We start from the raw sequence: 20,825 nt of genomic DNA on the forward strand, positions 1-20,825 counted from the left end.
TTTGAGTGACTGACTTCCAAGTCTTGTGAAATGCTCATACCATATCATATGAAGATGAAATTTGATGGAGTGATTCATAACATGTTTGATGTCACTTTGGCTTTGGTCCCATTCATTTATCATGCATTGTCACTGTTTTATGATTTATGGAAGTTGATGTTTGTGTTGATGCCTTGAATTGGCTTGTTTGAATTTGTCTGAACTTCTTGATTTTCATTGACCTACTTCCTCTTGTACAATTGAGCTGAAATTTGACATGCTATTCATTGGATATGTTCTGTTTAGACTTGATTTATTTGGGGATTTTTGGAATTGTTTTGGTATGGATTTGATTGTGATCATTCTGTTTGGTCTTTTGATGTTGCAAATTGCCTAGCTTGAGATGTTTTGTGCATGAAATGATAATGGTGAATGATATGAGCATGGGACCAATTGCATTTGTTTCTAAATTGATTGATTGTGATTTTGGTTGAGTTTCACTTGCTGTTTAGAATTTTTTATCTCTTTTGGACTCTAGGCTTGGCCTAGTGGTCTAGTTTCTCATGTTTGGTTTGAATTTTCAGGATGAAATGCACAATGCTCAAGGAGATTGCTTCAAGTCAATTTGAGTTGACTTATGAATTGTTTTTGACTAACATTGACTTTGTTTTGTAGGGTTTGATGCTTGAGCTTGAGCTTATAGCTTGCACTTGTGTGCATTAACTTGTGTTTGACTGTACAGATTGACTGATTAACATTTGTTGTTTACTGTTGATTTGTCTGAGTACTAATGGTATTGGATTGATTTCAGGTACCTTAGTTGCTCATAGTTCTTATTGAACTTGCTTGCTGTTGCTTGGTTGTATAAACCAATTGAGGTAGAATTTCTATTCTCCATGTAGTCTGGAAGACCTGGTCTGTTACTTGGCCAGGCACCTGTCTGAAGTCCTCCTTAAGAGGCAATGCTTGTGATTGTTTATATTTGTGCCAAGCAGGAAAAGACCTTGATTAAGGCAATTGGCAGAATACAAGAGATGTGCAATCCATCTCCTGCTAATCTTGTTGAGTCATCCCTTTGCTCACACAACTGGTGTTGATGCATTGGGATATTAACCCAAGATCTTGTACAGTGTACAGTTGTGTCAGAGTCTTGAGTGTAGAAGGGTTCCCACTTTCTGGACCCACACTCCTTTGTCTGAAGCTCTCCCTGGCCAGGGATAAGAGCTGTGAGGTCTCATCCTCACTTCACCTTTCATCATCTTCACCTTAGCCTCTCAATGGCAAGGTTAAGAGCTAACATCACCCTTGTACAGATGACTTGCCTTGGCAGTCTAACCCATTGTTTAAGCCCACTTGTCTGGATATAGTGTGTGCTAACTGTGAATGTTTGCTTTGATTTGTTTATGCTTGCATGCTTGCTTTGCCTGGATAGGATAGCTTGTTGTTGTGCAAGTAGGTAGAAAACTCAACCTAGGACCATTGTGGAATTCATGATAACTATTAGGCTCGAGTCAACTCCCTTTTAGTTTGTCATTTCCCAGTCTCTGGTTAGGAGAAAGTTTCTCCCCTGTTAAGGGGAACTACGTTGCCCTGATCCTCATACCAGATGAGGTACGTAGGCAGGAGGTCGTGCGAGATCTCTCCGGGCAAACCCTTTTTTCCTTTTTGTGTGTGTTTGTTTGACGGCTATTAGGCTCGAGTTCCAGACTCCCTATTTAACTCGTGAGGTTCAGAACCTTTTCTTTCTTGAGTGTGTGCTTGACAGTTATAGGCTCGAGTTCCAGACTCCCTATTAACTTGTTAGGTTGTTGTGTGCTTGGAAGCTGATGTAAGTCCATCGAGTGGCATTCGGGTTCCAGTGTGGGTTTGTTTGGTTCGGATGCTGATGTAAGTCCAGTGATTGGCAGTCGGGCTCCACGTTTGCCCTTTTGTGTGTGTTTTGGTTCGGGCGCTGATATAAGTCCAGTGATTTTCTTTCGGGTCCCATGTTTGCCACTTTTTGCGTGCGGGTGTTTTATTTTGTTTGGCGTGCGTGAGCCGAACTACGGCTGCTCTGATTCTCATTCCAGATGAGATACGTAGGCATAGGATGCGATATCCTATCGAGCACGTTCCCCTTTGTCCCGAACTACGTTGACTCTGATGTTTGTTTCTGACAAACTACGTAGGACCAGGATGCGATATCCTGCCGAGTTACCTTCTTCCGTCTTCCACCTGTGTCCGATAGTATGTGTGCGTGTGTGTATTCTTTGAGCAGTGTTTGTTTAGCAACCTTATTCTATTTTCTAGAGCGTGGATCCCGTCGAGTACGACGGACGTGAGGGGTGCTAATACCTTCCCCTTGCGTAACCGACTCCCGTACCCTTTCTCTTTGGTCGCGAGACCATGTCTTTTCCAGGTTTACTCTGAGCGTTTCCTTTCCCTCTTTTGGGATAAATAACGCACGGTGGCGGCTCTGTGTTGTTTTTGTTTCAGCTCGCCGGTTGTTTTTCGCGGATGCGACAGCTGGCGACTCTGCTGGGGAAGCCAGATGTTGACCTATGCTGGTCCATCTTCCCTAAGCGAGTCTCTCCTAGCGTTCTAGGATAGTTTAGGTTGCTTGTGCTGCTCTATTTATTGCATTTATTATTATTCTGAATGTGTATATATTTGCATAAATATTTGCATGCATCATACTGTCATGTTGCCGTCCTCTGTGCAGGTGGTTCCTCTGTTATGGGGTGGGTGTTCTGAGTGAGGCCCAATACCCAGGCCTGAGTGTACATCTAGGATTAGTGTGGTCTCATGTTTCTTCACATGTTGTACGACATGCAGAGGAGACATGTCACCACAGCCGGACGAGGTTCATTGGAGAGAGTCTTGCCGAGTGGAGTTATTCCGCTTAGGTCGGAGTATCTCTTTTGAACTATTGACTCTGGTGACCGATCATTTCCCGGATCTTTGGTTTAGACGATCTTAAGGGAGCTACAATGGCACACCCGAAAGGGCAAACCCATTGAGTATCTTTGCCCGATTGTCGAAGCCATTATCCGCCTTAGGATGACCTGATTAGAATTTACCTGTGAGGGGAGGGTGATTCTTTCAGATGTATGTTCAGATGGTGACTCAGATGGTGACTTTTGGTTCCGTTGATCAGAGTCATATTTATAAGTCGGATTTATGGTCATTTATTTCCGAGACGCCGGAGTGCTGTCCGTGGTATTTATCAGTGGGGATCCGTTTATTTCAGGATTCCCCGGGCCGATTCTATCAGTGGGGATCCGTTTATTTCGGGATTCCCCGGGCCGATTCAGAGATTGATTGGGTATCTGCTCAGAGAAGGTCTGATGATGATGATGGTGTATCTTTCAGTTCCGTTTATTTCGGAACCCTTGAGTCGGATTTATGGTCACATATTTCCTCAGATGGTTGTGATCCGTTCAGAGATCAGGCTTCAGTGCAATAGAGGATCAGATGACTTGGAGGATGGCACAATGCATTGCATGCATTCATCTGCATCATTCCCATTTTGCATTCATCTGCATCTAACTTACGTCTAGGCATATGGGGAGTATGATTGATTGAGAATCTGGTTGAGAGACATCTGGATGTCAGAATATGGATGAAAAAATATTATCTGTCTCGATGAAACCAGAATCAAAGGACAAAATCTTCCTCATATGGATAGACGTTGCATCCATGCATATTAACCTGTTTGCTGTTTTGCAGGTATCTGTTGCTAACGCGCTTGATTGTTTCAGGAATCATTGCTCGTGTTCGCAGAGTCATACCTTTGCACTCAACCCGTCCTCACAGATATTTCACCAGACGCAATACTCCTCGACTGATGGATCTCCCTAACGCAGATATCCTCGAGCTGAAAGACAAGATGGGCGAGCTGATCAACATCATGCAAGGCTTTGCAGTTGGTCAGAAGGCTCTAGCTGATAAGGTTGAGAAGCTCGAGCGGGCTTCAGCTGCTAACAGTGGGGTAAACCTGGATGGTGTCTCCAACCAGGGGATTGGTGGTTCTCGAGACGGTGGCAAGAGAACAACCATTGGCGTAGTGAATAATACTGCTGGTTTTGGTGCTGGTGGTGGGCCCGGTCAGGGGCAGAATCTGAAGGACAGCCTGTTTCCTCCATTCTTTGGGGTTGATGATGACAGAGAGGAAGACCGAGAAGCCGATCAATTCTCCATGCACAATGAGCCATTCGAGCAATATGGTGTCCAACCACAAAGCAAAGAGATCCAGTTGCTGGCAGAGAAAGTAAGGGCTCTGGAAAGCCATGCTACTCCGGGGTTTGTCAACATGTCCAACATGGGGCTAGTCGAGGGGATCGTGATCCCACAGAAGTTCAAAGCGCCTGCATTTGACAAATACAATGGGAGTTCCTGCCCGAAAACTCACCTCCAAGCTTTCGTTCGCAAAATTTCTGCCTATACGATGGATCAGAAGCTATGGATGTACTTCTTCCAGGACAGTCTGTCCGGAGGATCTCTGGAATGGTACACCAAGTTGAAGTCTGCTGACATCAAGAGCTGGCAGGATCTGGGAGATGCATTCTTTAAACAGTATCAGTTCAACGCTGATATGGCCCCGAGTCGTACCCAGCTGCAGGGTATGTCTCAGAAGAATAACGAGGGGTTTAAAGAATATGCTCAGAGGTGGAGGGAGTTGGCTGCCAGAGTGCAACCTCCGTTGGTGGACAGGGAGATGTCTGATCTATTCATGGGTACCCTGCAAGGGGCGTACGCTGAGAGGATGGTTGGTTGTCCGGTTACCAACTTTGCTGACATTGTGGTGGCAGGGGAGAGAATTGAAAGTTGGCTAAGAATGGGGAAAATACAAGGTAATGCTTCGTCATCAGGATCGAAGAAACCATTCGGGAACGATCAGCGCAAGAATGAGGGTGAATCGAGCGCGGTGTACGCTCAGAGGGGACACAGTAGGGATCGTTACTTCCAGCACACTGCTGCAGTAACCATTCCCGCTGATAATCAGCATCAGCCTGCACAGCAACAGCAGCAACCTCAACATCAAAGACAACCGTTTCAGCAGAGGCCTCAGAGGGTTGGATATCAAGTTAGGGGGAGGGTGAGTGATCGGCATTTTGACAGGCCGCATGTGACATACTCTTTCCTATTGAAGAAGTTGAAAGATATGGGGCTGGTACAGTTGAGGACTTTGGCACCTATGAGACCTGATCAAAGGCCAACCAATTTTGATGAAAATGTCAAATGTGAATTCCATTCGGGTGCTCCCGGGCACAGTGTGGAGGACTGCAAAGCTTTTAAGCACGTAGTCCAAGACCTGGTAGACTCCAAGGCTATCAATTTTGCGCCATCACCGAATGTTAATGCTAATCCCATGTCGGCGCATGGTCAGGCGATGGTGAGTGCAATTGCGGAAGATTCGGGTCACGCCTGTGCGGTGGGTGAAGAGACTGACAGCGACTGCGAGTTTGATGGTTGGATAAAGCCGTGCGCACCAGGGGTGGAAGTCCAGAACTGGAAGGCTTAAAAAGATCAGCACTGACACTCGTCCAGAAGAGTAATAATTTCTTGTTTTCAATTTTATTTGCATGAAAGCCGTACGTTTTGCCCGAAACGTAATGGCTCATTGTAAGGGCCACCTCATGTTTAAATTTGCAAGATTTTGCATCATTAATAAATGGATGTTTTTCAGTCAAAAAGCGGTGTTCCCTGTTTTTCATTTATTTTTGCAGTTTAAAAAATAAAAACAAATAAAAATGGCAATGTTTATTTTCATTTTTCATCTTTTTGATTTGTTTCGTTCCGACTTCAAAAGTAATTCTCCGGATCTTATTGATAACAATTTGGTTACACCTCTTATGACTTCGACAAACCGATCTATCTTGCTGAAGAAGAAGACGAAGAAGATTGTGATCTGTTGGAATTAGCCAGGTTGTTGAAACAAGAGGAGAAGGTGATTCAGCCGCATGAGGAGCGGATTGAGATCATTATTCCAAGCACCGCTGAGGTCAGAAAGGAAGTGAAAATCAGGGCCATTTCAGAGGCGAATCGAGAGCAGAATGGTAGCCTTGTTGAAAGAGCATGTGGATGTTTCTACCTGGTCATGTTAGGATATGCCAGTGTCGGATACCGATGTCATTATGCACAAGCTACCATGGAGAGAAGACTGTCCTCTAGAGAAGCAGAACGCCGGTGCCACGTATCGGAGAGCCATGGTGACTTTGTTTCATGGTATGATTCATCATGAAATCGAATGCTATGTTGATGACATGATAGCAAAGTCCCAAACAGAAGAGGGGCATCTGGCAGACCGGGGCAAGTCGTTTGACCGGTTGAGATAATTCAAGCTGAGGTTGAATTCGAGTAAGTGCACTATCAGAGTGCGATCCGGTAAGCTGTTGGGGTTCATTATAAGAGAGGAATCAAGGTTGATCCTACAAAAAAAAAAAAAGAAATAAGAAAAATGCCTGAACCGAGAACAAAAAAAAAGGGTTCGTGGTCTATTAGATAGTTTGAACTACATGTCATGGTTCACATCTCATCTAACAGCCACGTGTGAACCCATACTCAAGTTGTTGAGAAAAGATCAAACGGTCAGGTGAAATAATGATTGCCAAGGGGCGTTGAGAAATAAAAAAAAAAAATTGCAGGAACCTCTGATTCTGATATCTTCTGTGGAAGGAGCAATTGTTAATCTGTACTTGACGGCCTTCGAGGAGTCTACGAGGTGTATTGGGTTAGCATGACGAGTCTTGTCGAAAAGAGCATGCAATTTACCTTAGCAAAAAGTTTATCGACTGTGAAACAATACATTCACTGCTCGAGGAAACTTGCTGTACTTTGGCATAGGCTGCTCGCCGACTGAGACAGTGTATGCTGGTTCATACCACTTTGTGGATTTTCAAGATGGATCCGATCGAGTATGTGTTTGAGAAGCCAGCATCGACCGGACGGGTTGCGAGAAGAGCAAAAGAATGTTGACTGATTTGTGATACTCTCAGAAAGCAATCAAGGGGTGTATTGTCCGGTTATATCGCTCCGCAACCCATTAAGGATTATCAACCAAGGAAGTTTGAGTTCCCGTATGAGGACATCTCGAGGTGCTCTAATCGAAAGATTGAGAGTAACCGATCCCGGAGGAGGGGCCTGACCCTGAATCCGAACGGATTCCGATGTCTGATGGGGAAGATAAGGCGAATGAGTTAGTGCTTCCCGAGTCACAGTTGAATGCACCGACAATGGTGGCTGAGTACGAGGCTTGCGTCCTGGGTATCAAACTTCGATGCGTACGTCTACTGGGGCAAACGCCTTTCGCACTCAGGGAGCCTTATTGAAGAAAAGAGGCTGGCAGCCATCTGTCATGGGCAGTTATACCAGCAAAGGATGAAGCGTGCTTTTGACAAAAAGGTACGACCTCGGGTATATCACGTAGGTGATATGGTGCTGAAAAGGATCCTTCCTCCTCAAAACGATCGAAGGGGCAAATGGACACCGAATTATGAAGGTCCATTCGTGGTCAAGAAGGTTTTCTCTGGCGGAGCCTTGTTGTTAACGACCATGGATGGCGAGGATTTTCCATCCCCTGTGAATGCGGACACAGTTAAAAAATACTTCGTATAAAGAGACCCGCTGGACGAAAAGAATAAAATAGTCCAGGCAAAAATGGGCATCCCGGCGAACCAAAAACAGAAAAAAGGTTCGGGCAAAAATTAGGGATAAAATGAAAAAAAATGTACACCCGGCAAGTCGAAAACCTGAAAAGGCGGCTTGGGCAAAAAAGGGGTATCCCGGTGGACTGAAAACCCGAAAGGGCGGTCCAGGCAAAAGAGGGATTGAAACGAACAACTGCGTCTGGCATGATCGTTTGCGCTTTGGTTAAAGCATCATGGATAATATCCGGTAGGGATCAATTGGAATCGTCTTGTTCAGAAGGCAGAAAGCATGGAGAGTCTGAGGACATATGGGGTGTAACTGAGTTGGAACTCGATGAGATCACGGGTTTCACATTGCCATTAGGATAGATTTTTTCCTTTTGTGCGCAATTACCTCTTTTCAGGAATTGCTTCCTTTGTATTGCTCAATATTGAGCCACACTTTTTCAATCAATAAAATGCATATTCAGTCAAATAATTTTGTTTTTGTTTTTCATTACCGCTTTGGTTGCAAAAACATCCAATTATTTTGATAAAGAATCTTTGCATTTTAAGACGTACAGGTTCCTTCCAATGCATGTTTATAAGATTGAAAGCTTGAAATCTTATTTGGAAGGATGAGTGACCCAGTGTTGAAGTCTTGACATGCCTGGGGCACGGTTTTATCTAACGATCTGTTTTGCAGGAACTGTTAGATATTTTTCACTCACTTGCAGGTTGTGGTGTGGAAGCTGTTGAAAGTAGTCCCCATGGAGTCCAATCAGGGACGAATGAATGAAGGTATGACGAAGAGACGTTGAGACGTACGACGATCCTTGATGATAATCAAGAAGACTCTTCAAAGTCGGAAGACTGGAAAGTTTGTAGAAATTCCCCGTAGAGTCCGATCAGGGACAAGCAAGTTGGAGAACGGTGAAGAGACGACGGAGGACGTCCGACGACCTTTGGAATTAATCAAGAAGACTCTTCAAAGTCGGAAGATTGAAATTTTTGTATAAATCCCAGGAGTACGTTTCTCGTCGAGCGCGGAGCGGTTGGGAGTACAAGATGATGGAGCAGAAAAGGTCCAGACGAGTCTGGGAATTCTCAAAAGTGGAAAGCTGATACGAGATTGGGAGGTGGATACCATGGTTCGACGAGTCGGCGGGTGTTCTGTACCAACTTTTCTCATTTCCTCAGCTAAATCCCCAAGCAGAATCAGGAGGACCAACTCCCCAGCAGATCCAAGGTCTGTGATCCCCTAGCCGAGTCAGGATGGTTATCCTCGACAGGTTTGAAATGGTGTTTCCTCAGCAGCCAGGCCTGGAGGTTGCTATCCCCGAGTGGAGCGGGTTTCAATGAAATATATCTCTAGCAGTGTTCATCCTACCAGTGGATTGAACAAGTTTCCGTAGCAGACTGATATCTGCATCCCCAGCTGAGTTGATTCTACCTGTGGATTGCACGGGTCGTCCCAGCGGAGTAGCATTCGTTTCCCCTAGCAGGGTCAGGATGGTTATCCCCAGCAGGTTTCAGATCGATGCTCCCCCAGCCGCCGGTCCTGGAGATTGTTGCTTTCCCAGCGGAGCTAGCTGTGAGCATTTCCCAAGTGAAGTCGCCAGGTATCTGTGAGGGTTCTTAGAAGCAAAGGTGGATGTATACCCCAGCAAGTCAAGACTGTTATATCCCCACAGAGTGTTGGTGGTTCTTATCCCCAGCAATTCCTCAAGTGGATTGGGTGCAAAGGAGGTATTCCCCAGCAAGGGTTGCCTTTCCCAGCAGCAGTGCTATTTCCCCAGCAGGGTGGAGTTGGAGCAATGTCGAGTTCCTCACCAGAGTGTCTCGAATTCCCCAGAAGAGTCCCTTGAGGGGGATACTTTTTATACATTCATCATGAAAAATAAGCATAGCATATTGCATAAATAAATTGCGTAGCATTTCCATAATCATGGAACATTACGCAGAAAAATCAATCATGCATCATATTGCAAGCATCAGCTAGTCTCAAGCCGTGGTTACCGTTTGAGAGGTGGTTTTTCCAGAAAACGAAGGTGTTGCTCCGAGGAGTTTAGCCTCATGATTTGATCAAAGGTATTTCCCCAGTAGTGCGATACTGGAGGAGACTTTTCCGTCGGACGGAGATGGGAATGTTATGCGATCAGCGCAACTCAAGCTGTGGTTACCGCTTGAAGATTTGGTTTCATCGGTTGGTGAAGATGTTACTCTGAGGAGTTTAGCATCATGACGTCAGAACGACAATGTTTCCCAGTAGTGCGATACTGGAGGAATCTTTTCCGTCGGACGGAGATGGGAATGTTATGCGATCAGCGCGATTCCGGGGTTCAAATGGAGAAAAGGAAATGTTGAGACATTTTCTGGAGAACGGGGTTCAAATGGAGAAAAGAAATGTTGAGGTATTTTCAGGGGTTCAAATGGAGATGGAGTTGAAGATTATATCCGGGATGAGGTCCTTAGGATTATCTTCTGTTCATGTGTCACCTTAGGCTCTGGCTGAGGCCAACAGAGGTCGTTATAGGTGTCTTCTGAGGAAGAGATGCACATGTTACCTTCCTTTTGTGAAGGTTTACCCTCTGACATGTCGCCCTCAGAGTGGTGTTTGGTGTTATTTCCGGCGTTGCCAACGGAATTATCACGAGAGATTGGAGATCGGGGTTCAAACGGAGAAAAGGAGATGTTGAGGCATTTTCTGGAGATGGGGTTCAAATGGAGAAAGGGAAATGTTGCGACATTTTCTGGAAAGCGGGGTTCACTTCGGCGATCGCGGGTAATCGTCAGGCGATTGGGGTTCAAACTGGAGAATGGGGTTCATTATTTGGCAAACAGGATGACGGGGTTCAAATGCAGTGATCGGGGATCATTTGCGTAAAGAAAAATTCCGGGGTTCAAGAAAATGAAAAAGAAGAAAATTTCGGGGTTCAAGAAAAGCATAAAAAAGAGATGATAATCCCAGCGGAAATGGCGTTCAGGCCAATTTCCGATTTTCAGATCGAAGAAGTTTCCGACGATCAGGTCGAAGTACTTATGATATTCAGACCAATTTTCCGGTATTCAGACCGAAGTGGCATTCAGGCCAATTTTCCGGTGTTCAGACCGAAGTGGCGTTCAGGCCAATTTCCGATTTTCAGATCGAAGAAGTTTTCCGATGTTCAGACCGAAGTGGTATTCAGACCAATTTTCCGGTATTCAGACCGAAGTGGCATTCAGGCCAATTTTCCGGTGTTCAGACCGAAGTGGCATTCAGGCCAATTTTCCGGTGTTCAGACCGAAGTGGCATTCAGGCCAGTTTTCCAGTATTCAAACCGAAGTGGCGTTCAGGCCAGTTTTCCGGTATTCAGATCGAAGTGGTATTCAGACCAATTTTCCGGTATTCAGACCGAAGTGGCATTCAGGCCAGTTTCCGATTCCGGTGTTCAGACCGACATCAATGTTCTTATATTCCGAGGTTCAGTATTCAGACTGACGAGTGGTGTTCAGGCCATGGGTTATCCCTGCGTTACCATTTATTTTGGTATCCAGGTTGACGTTTTTTGGTATTCATGCTGACTTTTTCCGTACCAGACGGAGGTTTGTTTCGAGATTGTGTTTCTTCGCCGATTCTGACAGGCGTTGTTAATTATTTTCCCATCAGAGTGCAAATTGTTCGTCTGTTCTTGGTATTCAATCACTCTTCATCCTGATCATCTGAAAGCCGAGGCTATTCATATCGACAGGTTCACAGTGGATTGAATAGGGGCAGCTGTAACGCCTCAAAATTTGCCCTCCTCTCTTGGGACTAGCATAACATATTACATATCATTTTTAGGTCATTAGGCATTGCATATTGCATATCATGTGGTTACATTGTGCAAGTCATCCTCACAAGTCTTGATCAGGAGATGGAGAGGTCATGGTGCAAGCTAGGGTTTCATTGACTGGATCATTAATCATCTGAGGGTGTGGGGTCCAAATTAGGGTTTTGTGGTTCTCAAGAAGATTGATCTACATCTTGGTTGAAGTGATACATCATCATCATCATGGTCTTGATTTCATCAAGTGTTGGATCATACACCTTGAGATTAGGGTTTTGACCACTGGTCAACCCTAATCATCTGCATTGGGCCAATCAGGGCATGGCTAGGAGATGGGGTCTATGATGGATATGGGGATCATAATGTGGTTTTATTGGGCTTATTGAGGCTAGGGTTTCATCCTTGAGTCATTTCATCAGAGAATTGGGGGCTCAGCTTGATCAGTGCATTGCCAGATTCATCTATCAGTTGAAAAAGTCAACTGTGCTTGAATTGATGGATTTGGAGGTGGGAGAGAGTTGGATACACTTCATTCATGTTGAAACAAGTTTCATTTGGCATATCAAAGCTCAAGAATGAAGAAAATAAAGTCAGACAAAAAATTGCCAAAAATAGAAAGTGACTTGTAATGAAAGTTTCCAAAAATGGAAAGTTTTTCACCACAAAATTACATGTCCAAAGAAGCTTCAAATGAAAATTTGTTCAACATGAAAGTTGTAGATCTTGTTCTCACCTTTCCAAAAAGTCCAAGAACTTGAAATTCCCATGTGTGGTTGGCAAGATATGGTCCATTCATTTTCCAAAAAGGCCTATAATTAGAGTGGCCTAACTTTCACATGGAATGTCCAATTTGAGTGATCTTTTTATGAGCAAACCCCATTTCATATGTACTTTCATGGTGTATGGTCCAAATTCATCAAAAGTGGTCAAGGCAAAAAGTCAATTTTCAAGTGGACTATGTTGAATTTTTGGTGTGAACATGTGATTTTGAGAATTGCTTAGAATTTGCACATGAAACCACTTCCAACACTTCACATATGACAATTGAAACTTGTTTGGACTGCTATTTCACTGTTCCATTGGCTATTGGAGAAGGTCATTTTTGGACTTTCACTAAAAAGCTCATTAACACTAATTCAAGCTAATTTGCTAACTTGGATTAACAAGGTGATTAAGGAGATGGTATATATTGTTAAGCATAACAGAAAATGCTAATTACAATCACATTCTCCAAGATTGCAACAAACTTTCCCTCCATTTTCTCTCAAATTCTCTCAAGAACTTCATCACTATTTTTCAACAATTCTTCATGATTTCTTCATTGTTTTGGTTGCTTCTTCGTGGATCCATGCTTCCTAATCATTGTTGATGGAGTGTTTTGACAAATCAAGGCAAAGGCATAGCTAAATCTCAACTATCCAAAGCTTGCTCATCAATGGAAATTTCTTCATGCTTGCAATTGGAGCATCCTTGAGCTGAGCTAGCTTCTCCATTCACCTTCCTGAACCTTAAACTCCACCTGTTTTGGCAATTGGCGTGCAAAAGCATCAAGATCAAGCACTGCCATAATCACAAGGTGTTTTTTCGAATCTCACCATTGTGTAAATTATGATATGCATTTTAAAGATCTTTCAATGTAGAATCACATGATGTTCATAGTTTGTGAATTGATTGAGTGTGGTGAGAGAAATCTCGATTTGAACTTTTGATGTCAAACCTTTTCGTGTTCGATCCGTCCAGTACAGTAGGGATTAGGAGATTTCAGTTGCATATTATTGATGTACGTGGAGAGACGGTGAGAACGGTATGCCATTTGTCAATTTTGGTTGAGTTTTGTTCTTCGCTAAATTTTCTGGAATTGGACGAATGTTCATGTGAAGAACATCTCAAGAACAGCGTTTGATCTTATTTCCGCCTGTTTCCATTTGAAAAGGTGTTTGGCGCCACTCCCGTCCAATAGCGCGTTGCCAAGCAGTTTAATGAAACTGCATCGTTTTGGCCTGGCTTTCGTTAATTACAAAAATGCCATCAGATCCATTTAATTCATTTTTCATGTTAAATAAACATTTCATTTTTTCAATTAACTTCAAAAAATCCAAACAAATCCAATTTTAATCCAAATTGAATGGGACTTTTTTTGTTAGATTCCAAATTTCATCTAGTTTTTATTAGGCATGGTAGTCCAAGTTGTGCCTGGTGATTTTGCTGACTTTTCCTATTGCCTTTGACTTGTATGCATTTTGTGTATGTTTCACCATTTTTAACATGAAATACTCATACATTATCCAAATTGAATGAAATTTCACATGCTTGTTCTTGACTCATTGCTGGTTATTTTGATGTATAGTTTGTGAATTGTGGAGTTATGGTTTGCAAGTTATGATGTGTGCAAGTTGAGTGTGACAATTGGTGTCACACTAGGTTAGGTCAACTTCTTGATTTTCTTTGACATGCCCATGCTTTGCCAATTGACCTCAAATTTTGCATGTGATCCCCCCTGTATGTCTAGTTTTGCCATGATATTTTGTAGGAATTGTTGATCTATTTCCTATTTGATTGGGATTTTTGTTTGCTGTTTAGACATTTTAGGGTTTTGTTTGAGTGACTGACTTCCAAGTCTTGTGAAATGCTCATACCATATCATATGAAGATGAAATTTGATGGAGTGATTCATAACATGTTTGATGTCACTTTGGCTTTGGTCCCATTCATTTATCATGCATTGTCATTGTTTTATGATTTATGGAAGTTGATGTTTGTGTTGATGCCTTGAATTGGCTTGTTTGAATTTGTCTGAACTTCTTGATTTTCATTGACCTACTTCCTCTTGTACAATTGAGCTGAAATTTGACATGCTATTCATTGGATATGTTCTGTTTAGACTTGATTTATTTGGGGATTTTTGGAATTGTTTTGGTATGGATTTGATTGTGATCATTCTGTTTGGTCTTTTGATGTTGCAAATTGCCTAGCTTGAGATGTTTTGTGCATGAAATGATAATGGTGAATGATATGAGCATGGGACCAATTGCATTTGTTTCTAAATTGATTGATTGTGATTTTGGTTGAGTTTCACTTGCTGTTTAGAATTTTTTATCTCTTTTGGACTCTAGGCTTGGCCTAGTGGTCTAGTTTCTCATGTTTGGTTTGGATTTTCAGGATGAAATGCACAATGCTCAAGGAGATTGCTTCAAGTCAATTTGAGTTGACTTATGAATTGTTTTTGACTAACATTGACTTTGTTTTGTAGGGTTTGATGCTTGAGCTTGAGCTTATAGCTTGCACTTGTGTGCATTAACTTGTGTTTGACTGTACAGATTGACTGATTAACATTTGTTGTTTACTGTTGATTTGTCTGAGTACTAATGGTATTGGATTGATTTCAGGTACCTTAGTTGCTCATAGTTCTTATTGAACTTGCTTGCTGTTGCTTGGTTGTATAAACCAATTGAGGTAGAATTTCTATTCTCCATGTAGTCTGGAAGACCTGGTCTGTTACTTGGCCAGGCACCTGTCTGAAGTCCTCCTTAAGAGGCAATGCTTGTGATTGTTTATATTTGTGCCAAGCAGGAAAAGACCTTGATTAAGGCAATTGGCAGAACACAAGAGATGTGCAATCCATCTCCTGCTAATCTTGTTGAGTCATCCCTTTGCTCACACAACTGGTGTTGATGCATTGGGATATTAACCCAAGATCTTGTATAGTGTACAGTTGTGTCAGAGTCTTGAGTGTAGAAGGGTTCCCACTTTCTGGACCCACACTCCTTTGTTTGAAGCTCTCCCTGGCCAGGGATAAGAGCTGTGAGGTCTCATCCTCACTTCACCTTTCATCAGCTTCACCTTAGCCTCTCAATGGCAAGGTTAAGAGCTAACATCACCCTTGTACAGATGACTTGCCTTGGCAGTCTAACCCATTGTTTAAGCCCACTTGTCTGGATATAGTGTGTGCTAATTGTGAATGTTTGCTTTGATTTGTTTATGCTTGCATGCTTGCTTTGCCTGGATAGGATAGCTTGCTGTTGTGCAAGTAGGTAGAAAACTCAACCTAGGACCATTGTGGAATTCATGATAACTATTAGGCTCGAGTCAGCTCCCTTTTAGTTTGTCATTTCCCAGTCTCTGGTTAGGAGAAAGTTTCTCCCCTGTTAAGGGGAACTACGTTGCCCTGATCCTCATACCAGATGAGGTACGTAGGCAGGAGGTCGTGCGAGATCTCTCCGGGCAAACCCTTTTTTCCTTTTTGTGTGTGATTGTTTGACGGCTATTAGGCTCGAGTTCCAGACTCCCTATTTAACTCGTGAGGTTCAGAACCTTTTCTTTCTTGAGTGTGTGCTTGACAGTTATAGGCTCGAGTTCCAGACTCCCTATTAACTTGTTAGGTTGTTGTGTGCTTCGAAGCTGATGTAAGTCCATCGAGTGGCATTCGGGTTCCAGTGTGGGTTTGTTTGGTTCGGATGCTGATGTAAGTCCAGTGATTGGCAGTCGGGCTCCACGTTTGCCCTTTTGTGTGTGTTTTGGTTCGGGCGCTGATATAAGTCCAGTGATTGGCTTTCGGGTCCCATGTTTGCCACTTTTTGCGTGCGGGTGTTTTGTTTTGTTTGGCGTGCGTGAGCCGAACTACGGCTGCTCTGATTCTCATTCCAGATGAGATACGTAGGCATAGGATGCGATATCCTATCGAGCACGTTCCCCTTTGTCCCGAACTACGTTGACTCTGATGTTTGTTTCTGATAAACTACGTAGGACCAGGATGCGATATCCTGCCGAGTTACCTTCTTCCGTCTTCCACCTGTGTCCGATAGTATGTGTGCGTGTGTGTATTCTTTGAGCAGTGTTTGTTTAGCAACCTTATTCTATTTTCTAGAGCGTGGATCCCGTCGAGTACGACGGACGTGAGGGGTGCTAATACCTTCCCCTTGCGTAACCGACTCCCGTACCCTTTCTCTTTGGTCGCGAGACCATGTCTTTTCCAGGTTTACTCTGAGCGTTTCCTTTCCCTCTTTTGGGATAAATAACGCACGGTGGCGGCTCTGTGTTGTTTTTGTTTCAGCTCGCCGGTTGTTTTTCGCGGATGCGACAGTTAGTAACCTAGATGTGGAATGTAAGGGAACTCGCGTGACCTTAATTTCAGGAAAATACAAGTACAAGGCCCAAGTGCTGCAATATAAAAGGATGACAATCCTTCATTCAGAACTAGGGTTTTTAGGCGTGAAGATTTAGTGTGTCCATCATACTTCACTGCTGTATTTTTGTGTGTCTTGTATTAGACGTATCTTGTAAGCCAAGCTATTATCACGTAGATGATTGCTTTGGTATAGGGTGTGTAAGATCCCAATTTTGTCCCTAAGATCCCTCATGGCATCATATCATATCATTGCATTGCCTCAAGGATCATTGGACACCTTGCTTCCTTCCCTATGGGTGGGACATTTCTTGAGAGTAGTTCTTGATCACCAAACATTGCTTGCATTTATATATCATTGTTTGACTCATTTGTTTACTAATCAAAATTTACAAAAATATGTCATTAACCCTTGTCTTGCAGCTTAAGCAGTCAACAGGTCAAAGCATCAGGTGAATTCATGGTACAAAGAGCAAATGGTATTTTCTTGATATGTGGATCATTTGGTCATTTCATTGAGCTTATGTGAGCTATAGGTTCATTTTGGAGCAAGTTCCCAAGTGGCAAAGGCCCCAAATTCATCAGAACAATTTCAGGTCATCTAAGGGCCAATGCAATCAACTGAAAAGTCAACTGTGGATTTTGAAGTGAGAAATTGAGCTTCTTCATCCCATTCATGTCCAAATCATGCTTATTCATCATACCAAAGATCAAGGTTGAAGAATTTGAAGTCAAGTCAAAAGTTTCCAAAAATGGAAAGTGACCTATAATTTCAACTTTCCAAAAATGGCAAGTTTTTGATCCAACTTCACCTCAACTTTACATCATCAAAGAAGCTTCAAATGAAATTTTGTCCAACATGAAAGTTGAATATCTTTCTCTCCCATTTCCAAAAAATCCAAGATCATGAATTTATGATGAATGTTTGAGGAGATATGATCCAATCATTGCCAAGTGCACATGGAACTTCAAATGGCCATATCTTTTGATTCATAACTCCAAATTTGGTGGTTCTTTTTGATTTATTCTTGTAATGACATAAGCTTTTCAAAATACTCATCAGATTGCATAAATTGTCATTACATGATCACTTTCTATTCCATGCCTTTTTTTGGAGGGAAATTGCAAAATTCAAAAATGGTGCATTGTATGGACTTTCTATCATTGCCATTGAGTTTAAAAAAAGGATTTTAAGTGAAAATAATGAAGGAGATTGTACTGTTCACGTGCAATTAGTTCATGCACCATGCATTTTCAAAAATTTGCAAAACACCTTATTTCACTTAACCAAACTAAACATGGATTAACAAGGTGATTAGGAAAGGATATATATACTCTAATCATAACAGAATTGAAGGAGGTTAATCACAATTCACATTTCTAGATCCAAAATTTTCTCTCCCTCCAAAATTTTCTTCCATTCATAATTCAAATTTTCTCTTCATAACATTGCAATTTTATGTCATATTCTTGTTCTCTGGTATGAATTGAGTGCAGATCAAGTGTTGAATTGTTGAAATCGAGCAAGAATTATGCATAGCAAGCTCATGAAGTTGAAAATGGAAATTCAAGATTAAGCTAGATCTACACGAGTTCAAGCTTCCTTTTCTTCATCAAACATCATCACAAGCATTCTGGACTGGAGTTGGATCATTTGGAGCTAAGGATCGTGCAGTTTCAAGATTCTGTTCTTCAAGAGGTCAATTTTCGATCCTCTTAGTTTTGAAATTCATTGCTATATTCTTGTAGATCTTGTGTTCCTGGTGATTCTGATGCAAATTTCATGTGAATTGGTGTATTATTGAGCAAGATATGAGTGATTAAAGTTTTATGTGTGAAAACTATTTTGCTCGATTCTGTTAATTGATGATGATTTAGCATGAAATAAGGATTGATCCGTGTTCCTCGTTGCATGAACTTCATTTTGATATAAATTTTTTGTGATTCTGGACATTTCTGGAATTTTCTGGAATTTTCTGGAATTTGGTGATGAACATTCATCATCTTCATCATGAAGAAGATGAAGATGCATGCATTCTGGACATTTCTGGAAAAATAGCGTCGGTTTTGGCAAATAGCGTCGGTTTGAACCGTCCAAATTTACGCAGGCTAGGGCTTTTGATCAAAACGCGTGCGTTTCATGTAGCGAGCTTCCTTTTGAATTCTCCCTCGGTTCGATTCTGGCCGGATGCAAATATTTCAAATGTTCACTTGTTTTTTGCTTTCCCTCCATATTTGCCATGCCATGTTCATCTTTGATTTTTATTTTATATGTCAACTTCCAAAAATCATATTAATTTGAAAAATGCATCAAATCACTCTCAATTTTTTGCACAATGATCCTCTGTTTGTCTATTATTTTTTGATGATAATTTCAAAAGTTGTGATTGGCTGAATTTTTGTTTGTGCTAGGATCTTTGAATATGTATCTATTTATGACCTTGCCTTACTCTTTCTTTCATGAAATGCTTGATTTTAATCCAATGGACTTGAAATTTTACATGATGATTCTAGACACATTGCTGGATGTTATAGGCTTGGTTTGGTATTTTTCTCATGTACCATTTATGTTTTATGCTTGTGTTAACATGGTGAGACAATTGGTGTCACACATTTGGTTGTTCTTACTTGTGAAATTTAATTTCCATGCCAGATGATCTTTGATTCTTCTGATTTTTTGTATGTTGATCATGTTGGATGGGTTGAATGCTCATGAATTTTTCCAGAATTATTTGAATCATTTTTGTTTTGATTTGGAATTTTCATTCATGATGAGCATATATGAGCTTTGAAATTTCCTTTGACTTCTTTTGATCATGAAATGCCTTTGATGATTGATTTTGATGTGAGCCTTTTTAGAACATGTTAATATGTGTTTGAAGTTACATTGTGTTGAATTTCAACTCCTGTTTTGAATTTTTTCTTCACCTTTGACCCTAGGCTTTGACCTAGTGGTTTGTTGCTTACATGTGAGCTTTGATATCAGGTTTAAGCATCCAAATGCCATGGTTAATGATGCTTCATCACTTGAACATTGATATTTGCTTTTGATTGCTAACACTTGCTGTTTTGTAGGATGATGATAACTCATTTGAGTTTGGCTTATGGCTTATTTGTTGTACATTGGGATTGTCTGTTTGTTATTTACTGTTGCTTGTTTGTCTGAAAGTTGTACTGATTGGTTTAGTTGTTTCCACAGGTACCTAAGTTGCTTTAAGTTCTTTTGAACTTTGCTTTGCTTTTGCTTGTGGTTGGCATACTACTTAGGTATAATCCCTTGATCTTCATGTAGTCTGGAAGACCTACTGTTATTGGTAGGCACCTGTCTGAAGCCCTCCTTAAGAGGTCATGTCTTTGTGTGTTTAATTTTGTGCCAAGCAGGTTAAGTCCTCTTAAGAGGCAATTGGCAGATAAAAGGGATGTGTAATCCATCCCCTGCTATTCAGTTGTGTCATTCACTTTGGTCACATCATGTGTTGATGCATTGTGAATAAGAACCCAAGATCTTATAGAGTCAATCATTTGTGGAGAAGAGTTCCTACATTCTGAACTCCCACACTTTCTATTGTTTGATGCTCTCCCAGGCCAGGGATAAGAGCTAGGAGGCATAACCATCATCTCCATTTCATCTGCTTCACCCTAACTCTCAATGTTAGGGTTAAGAGCTCAAAATACCCCATTCCAGTTGGCTGTAAAGTCTAACCTTGCTTGAGCCTCTTGATTGAGTATAGTGTGTGATAATTGACTGCTTGTTTGCCTATTTGCCCATATGTGCATATCTGTTTGAGTGTGCCTTTGTGCATTGCTTTCATCTTTGAGCATTAATTATATATCATTTCATGATCATTGTTCATATCTTTGTGACATCTTGTTTGTCCATTGAGGAGTCAATTGTAAGTACATTTATTGGCAGTTGTTTCCTATGATCTGGTGGGAGATTGGTATAAGCCCAGTGATTGGCATCCGGTATCCATGTTTTTTTTTGTTTTTGGGAGATTGGTATAAGCCCAGTGATCGGCATCCGGTATCCATTTTTGTTTTAGGAGATTGGTATAAGTCCAGTGATTGGCATCCGGTATCCATGTTCTTTTTGTTTGGTGAGATTGGTGTAAGTCCAGTGATTGGCATCCGGTATCCATCTTTGTTGGCTTTTTCTGATACATTGTTTATTTGTTATCACTTGTTGCCTTTTTCAAAGGAATCACTTGGATCATCTACATATGATTTCAAGAGGTGAACATCTAAGAAGTTTTGCATCCTTTAACCTCACCCTTTTTGTTCTTTAAACCTCCATGAGCATGTTAACCC

This window comes from Lathyrus oleraceus, chromosome 2 (genome assembly GCF_024323335.1).
Source record: "Lathyrus oleraceus cultivar Zhongwan6 chromosome 2, CAAS_Psat_ZW6_1.0, whole genome shotgun sequence".
In the NCBI taxonomy this organism is placed as follows: domain Eukaryota; kingdom Viridiplantae; phylum Streptophyta; class Magnoliopsida; order Fabales; family Fabaceae; genus Lathyrus; species Lathyrus oleraceus.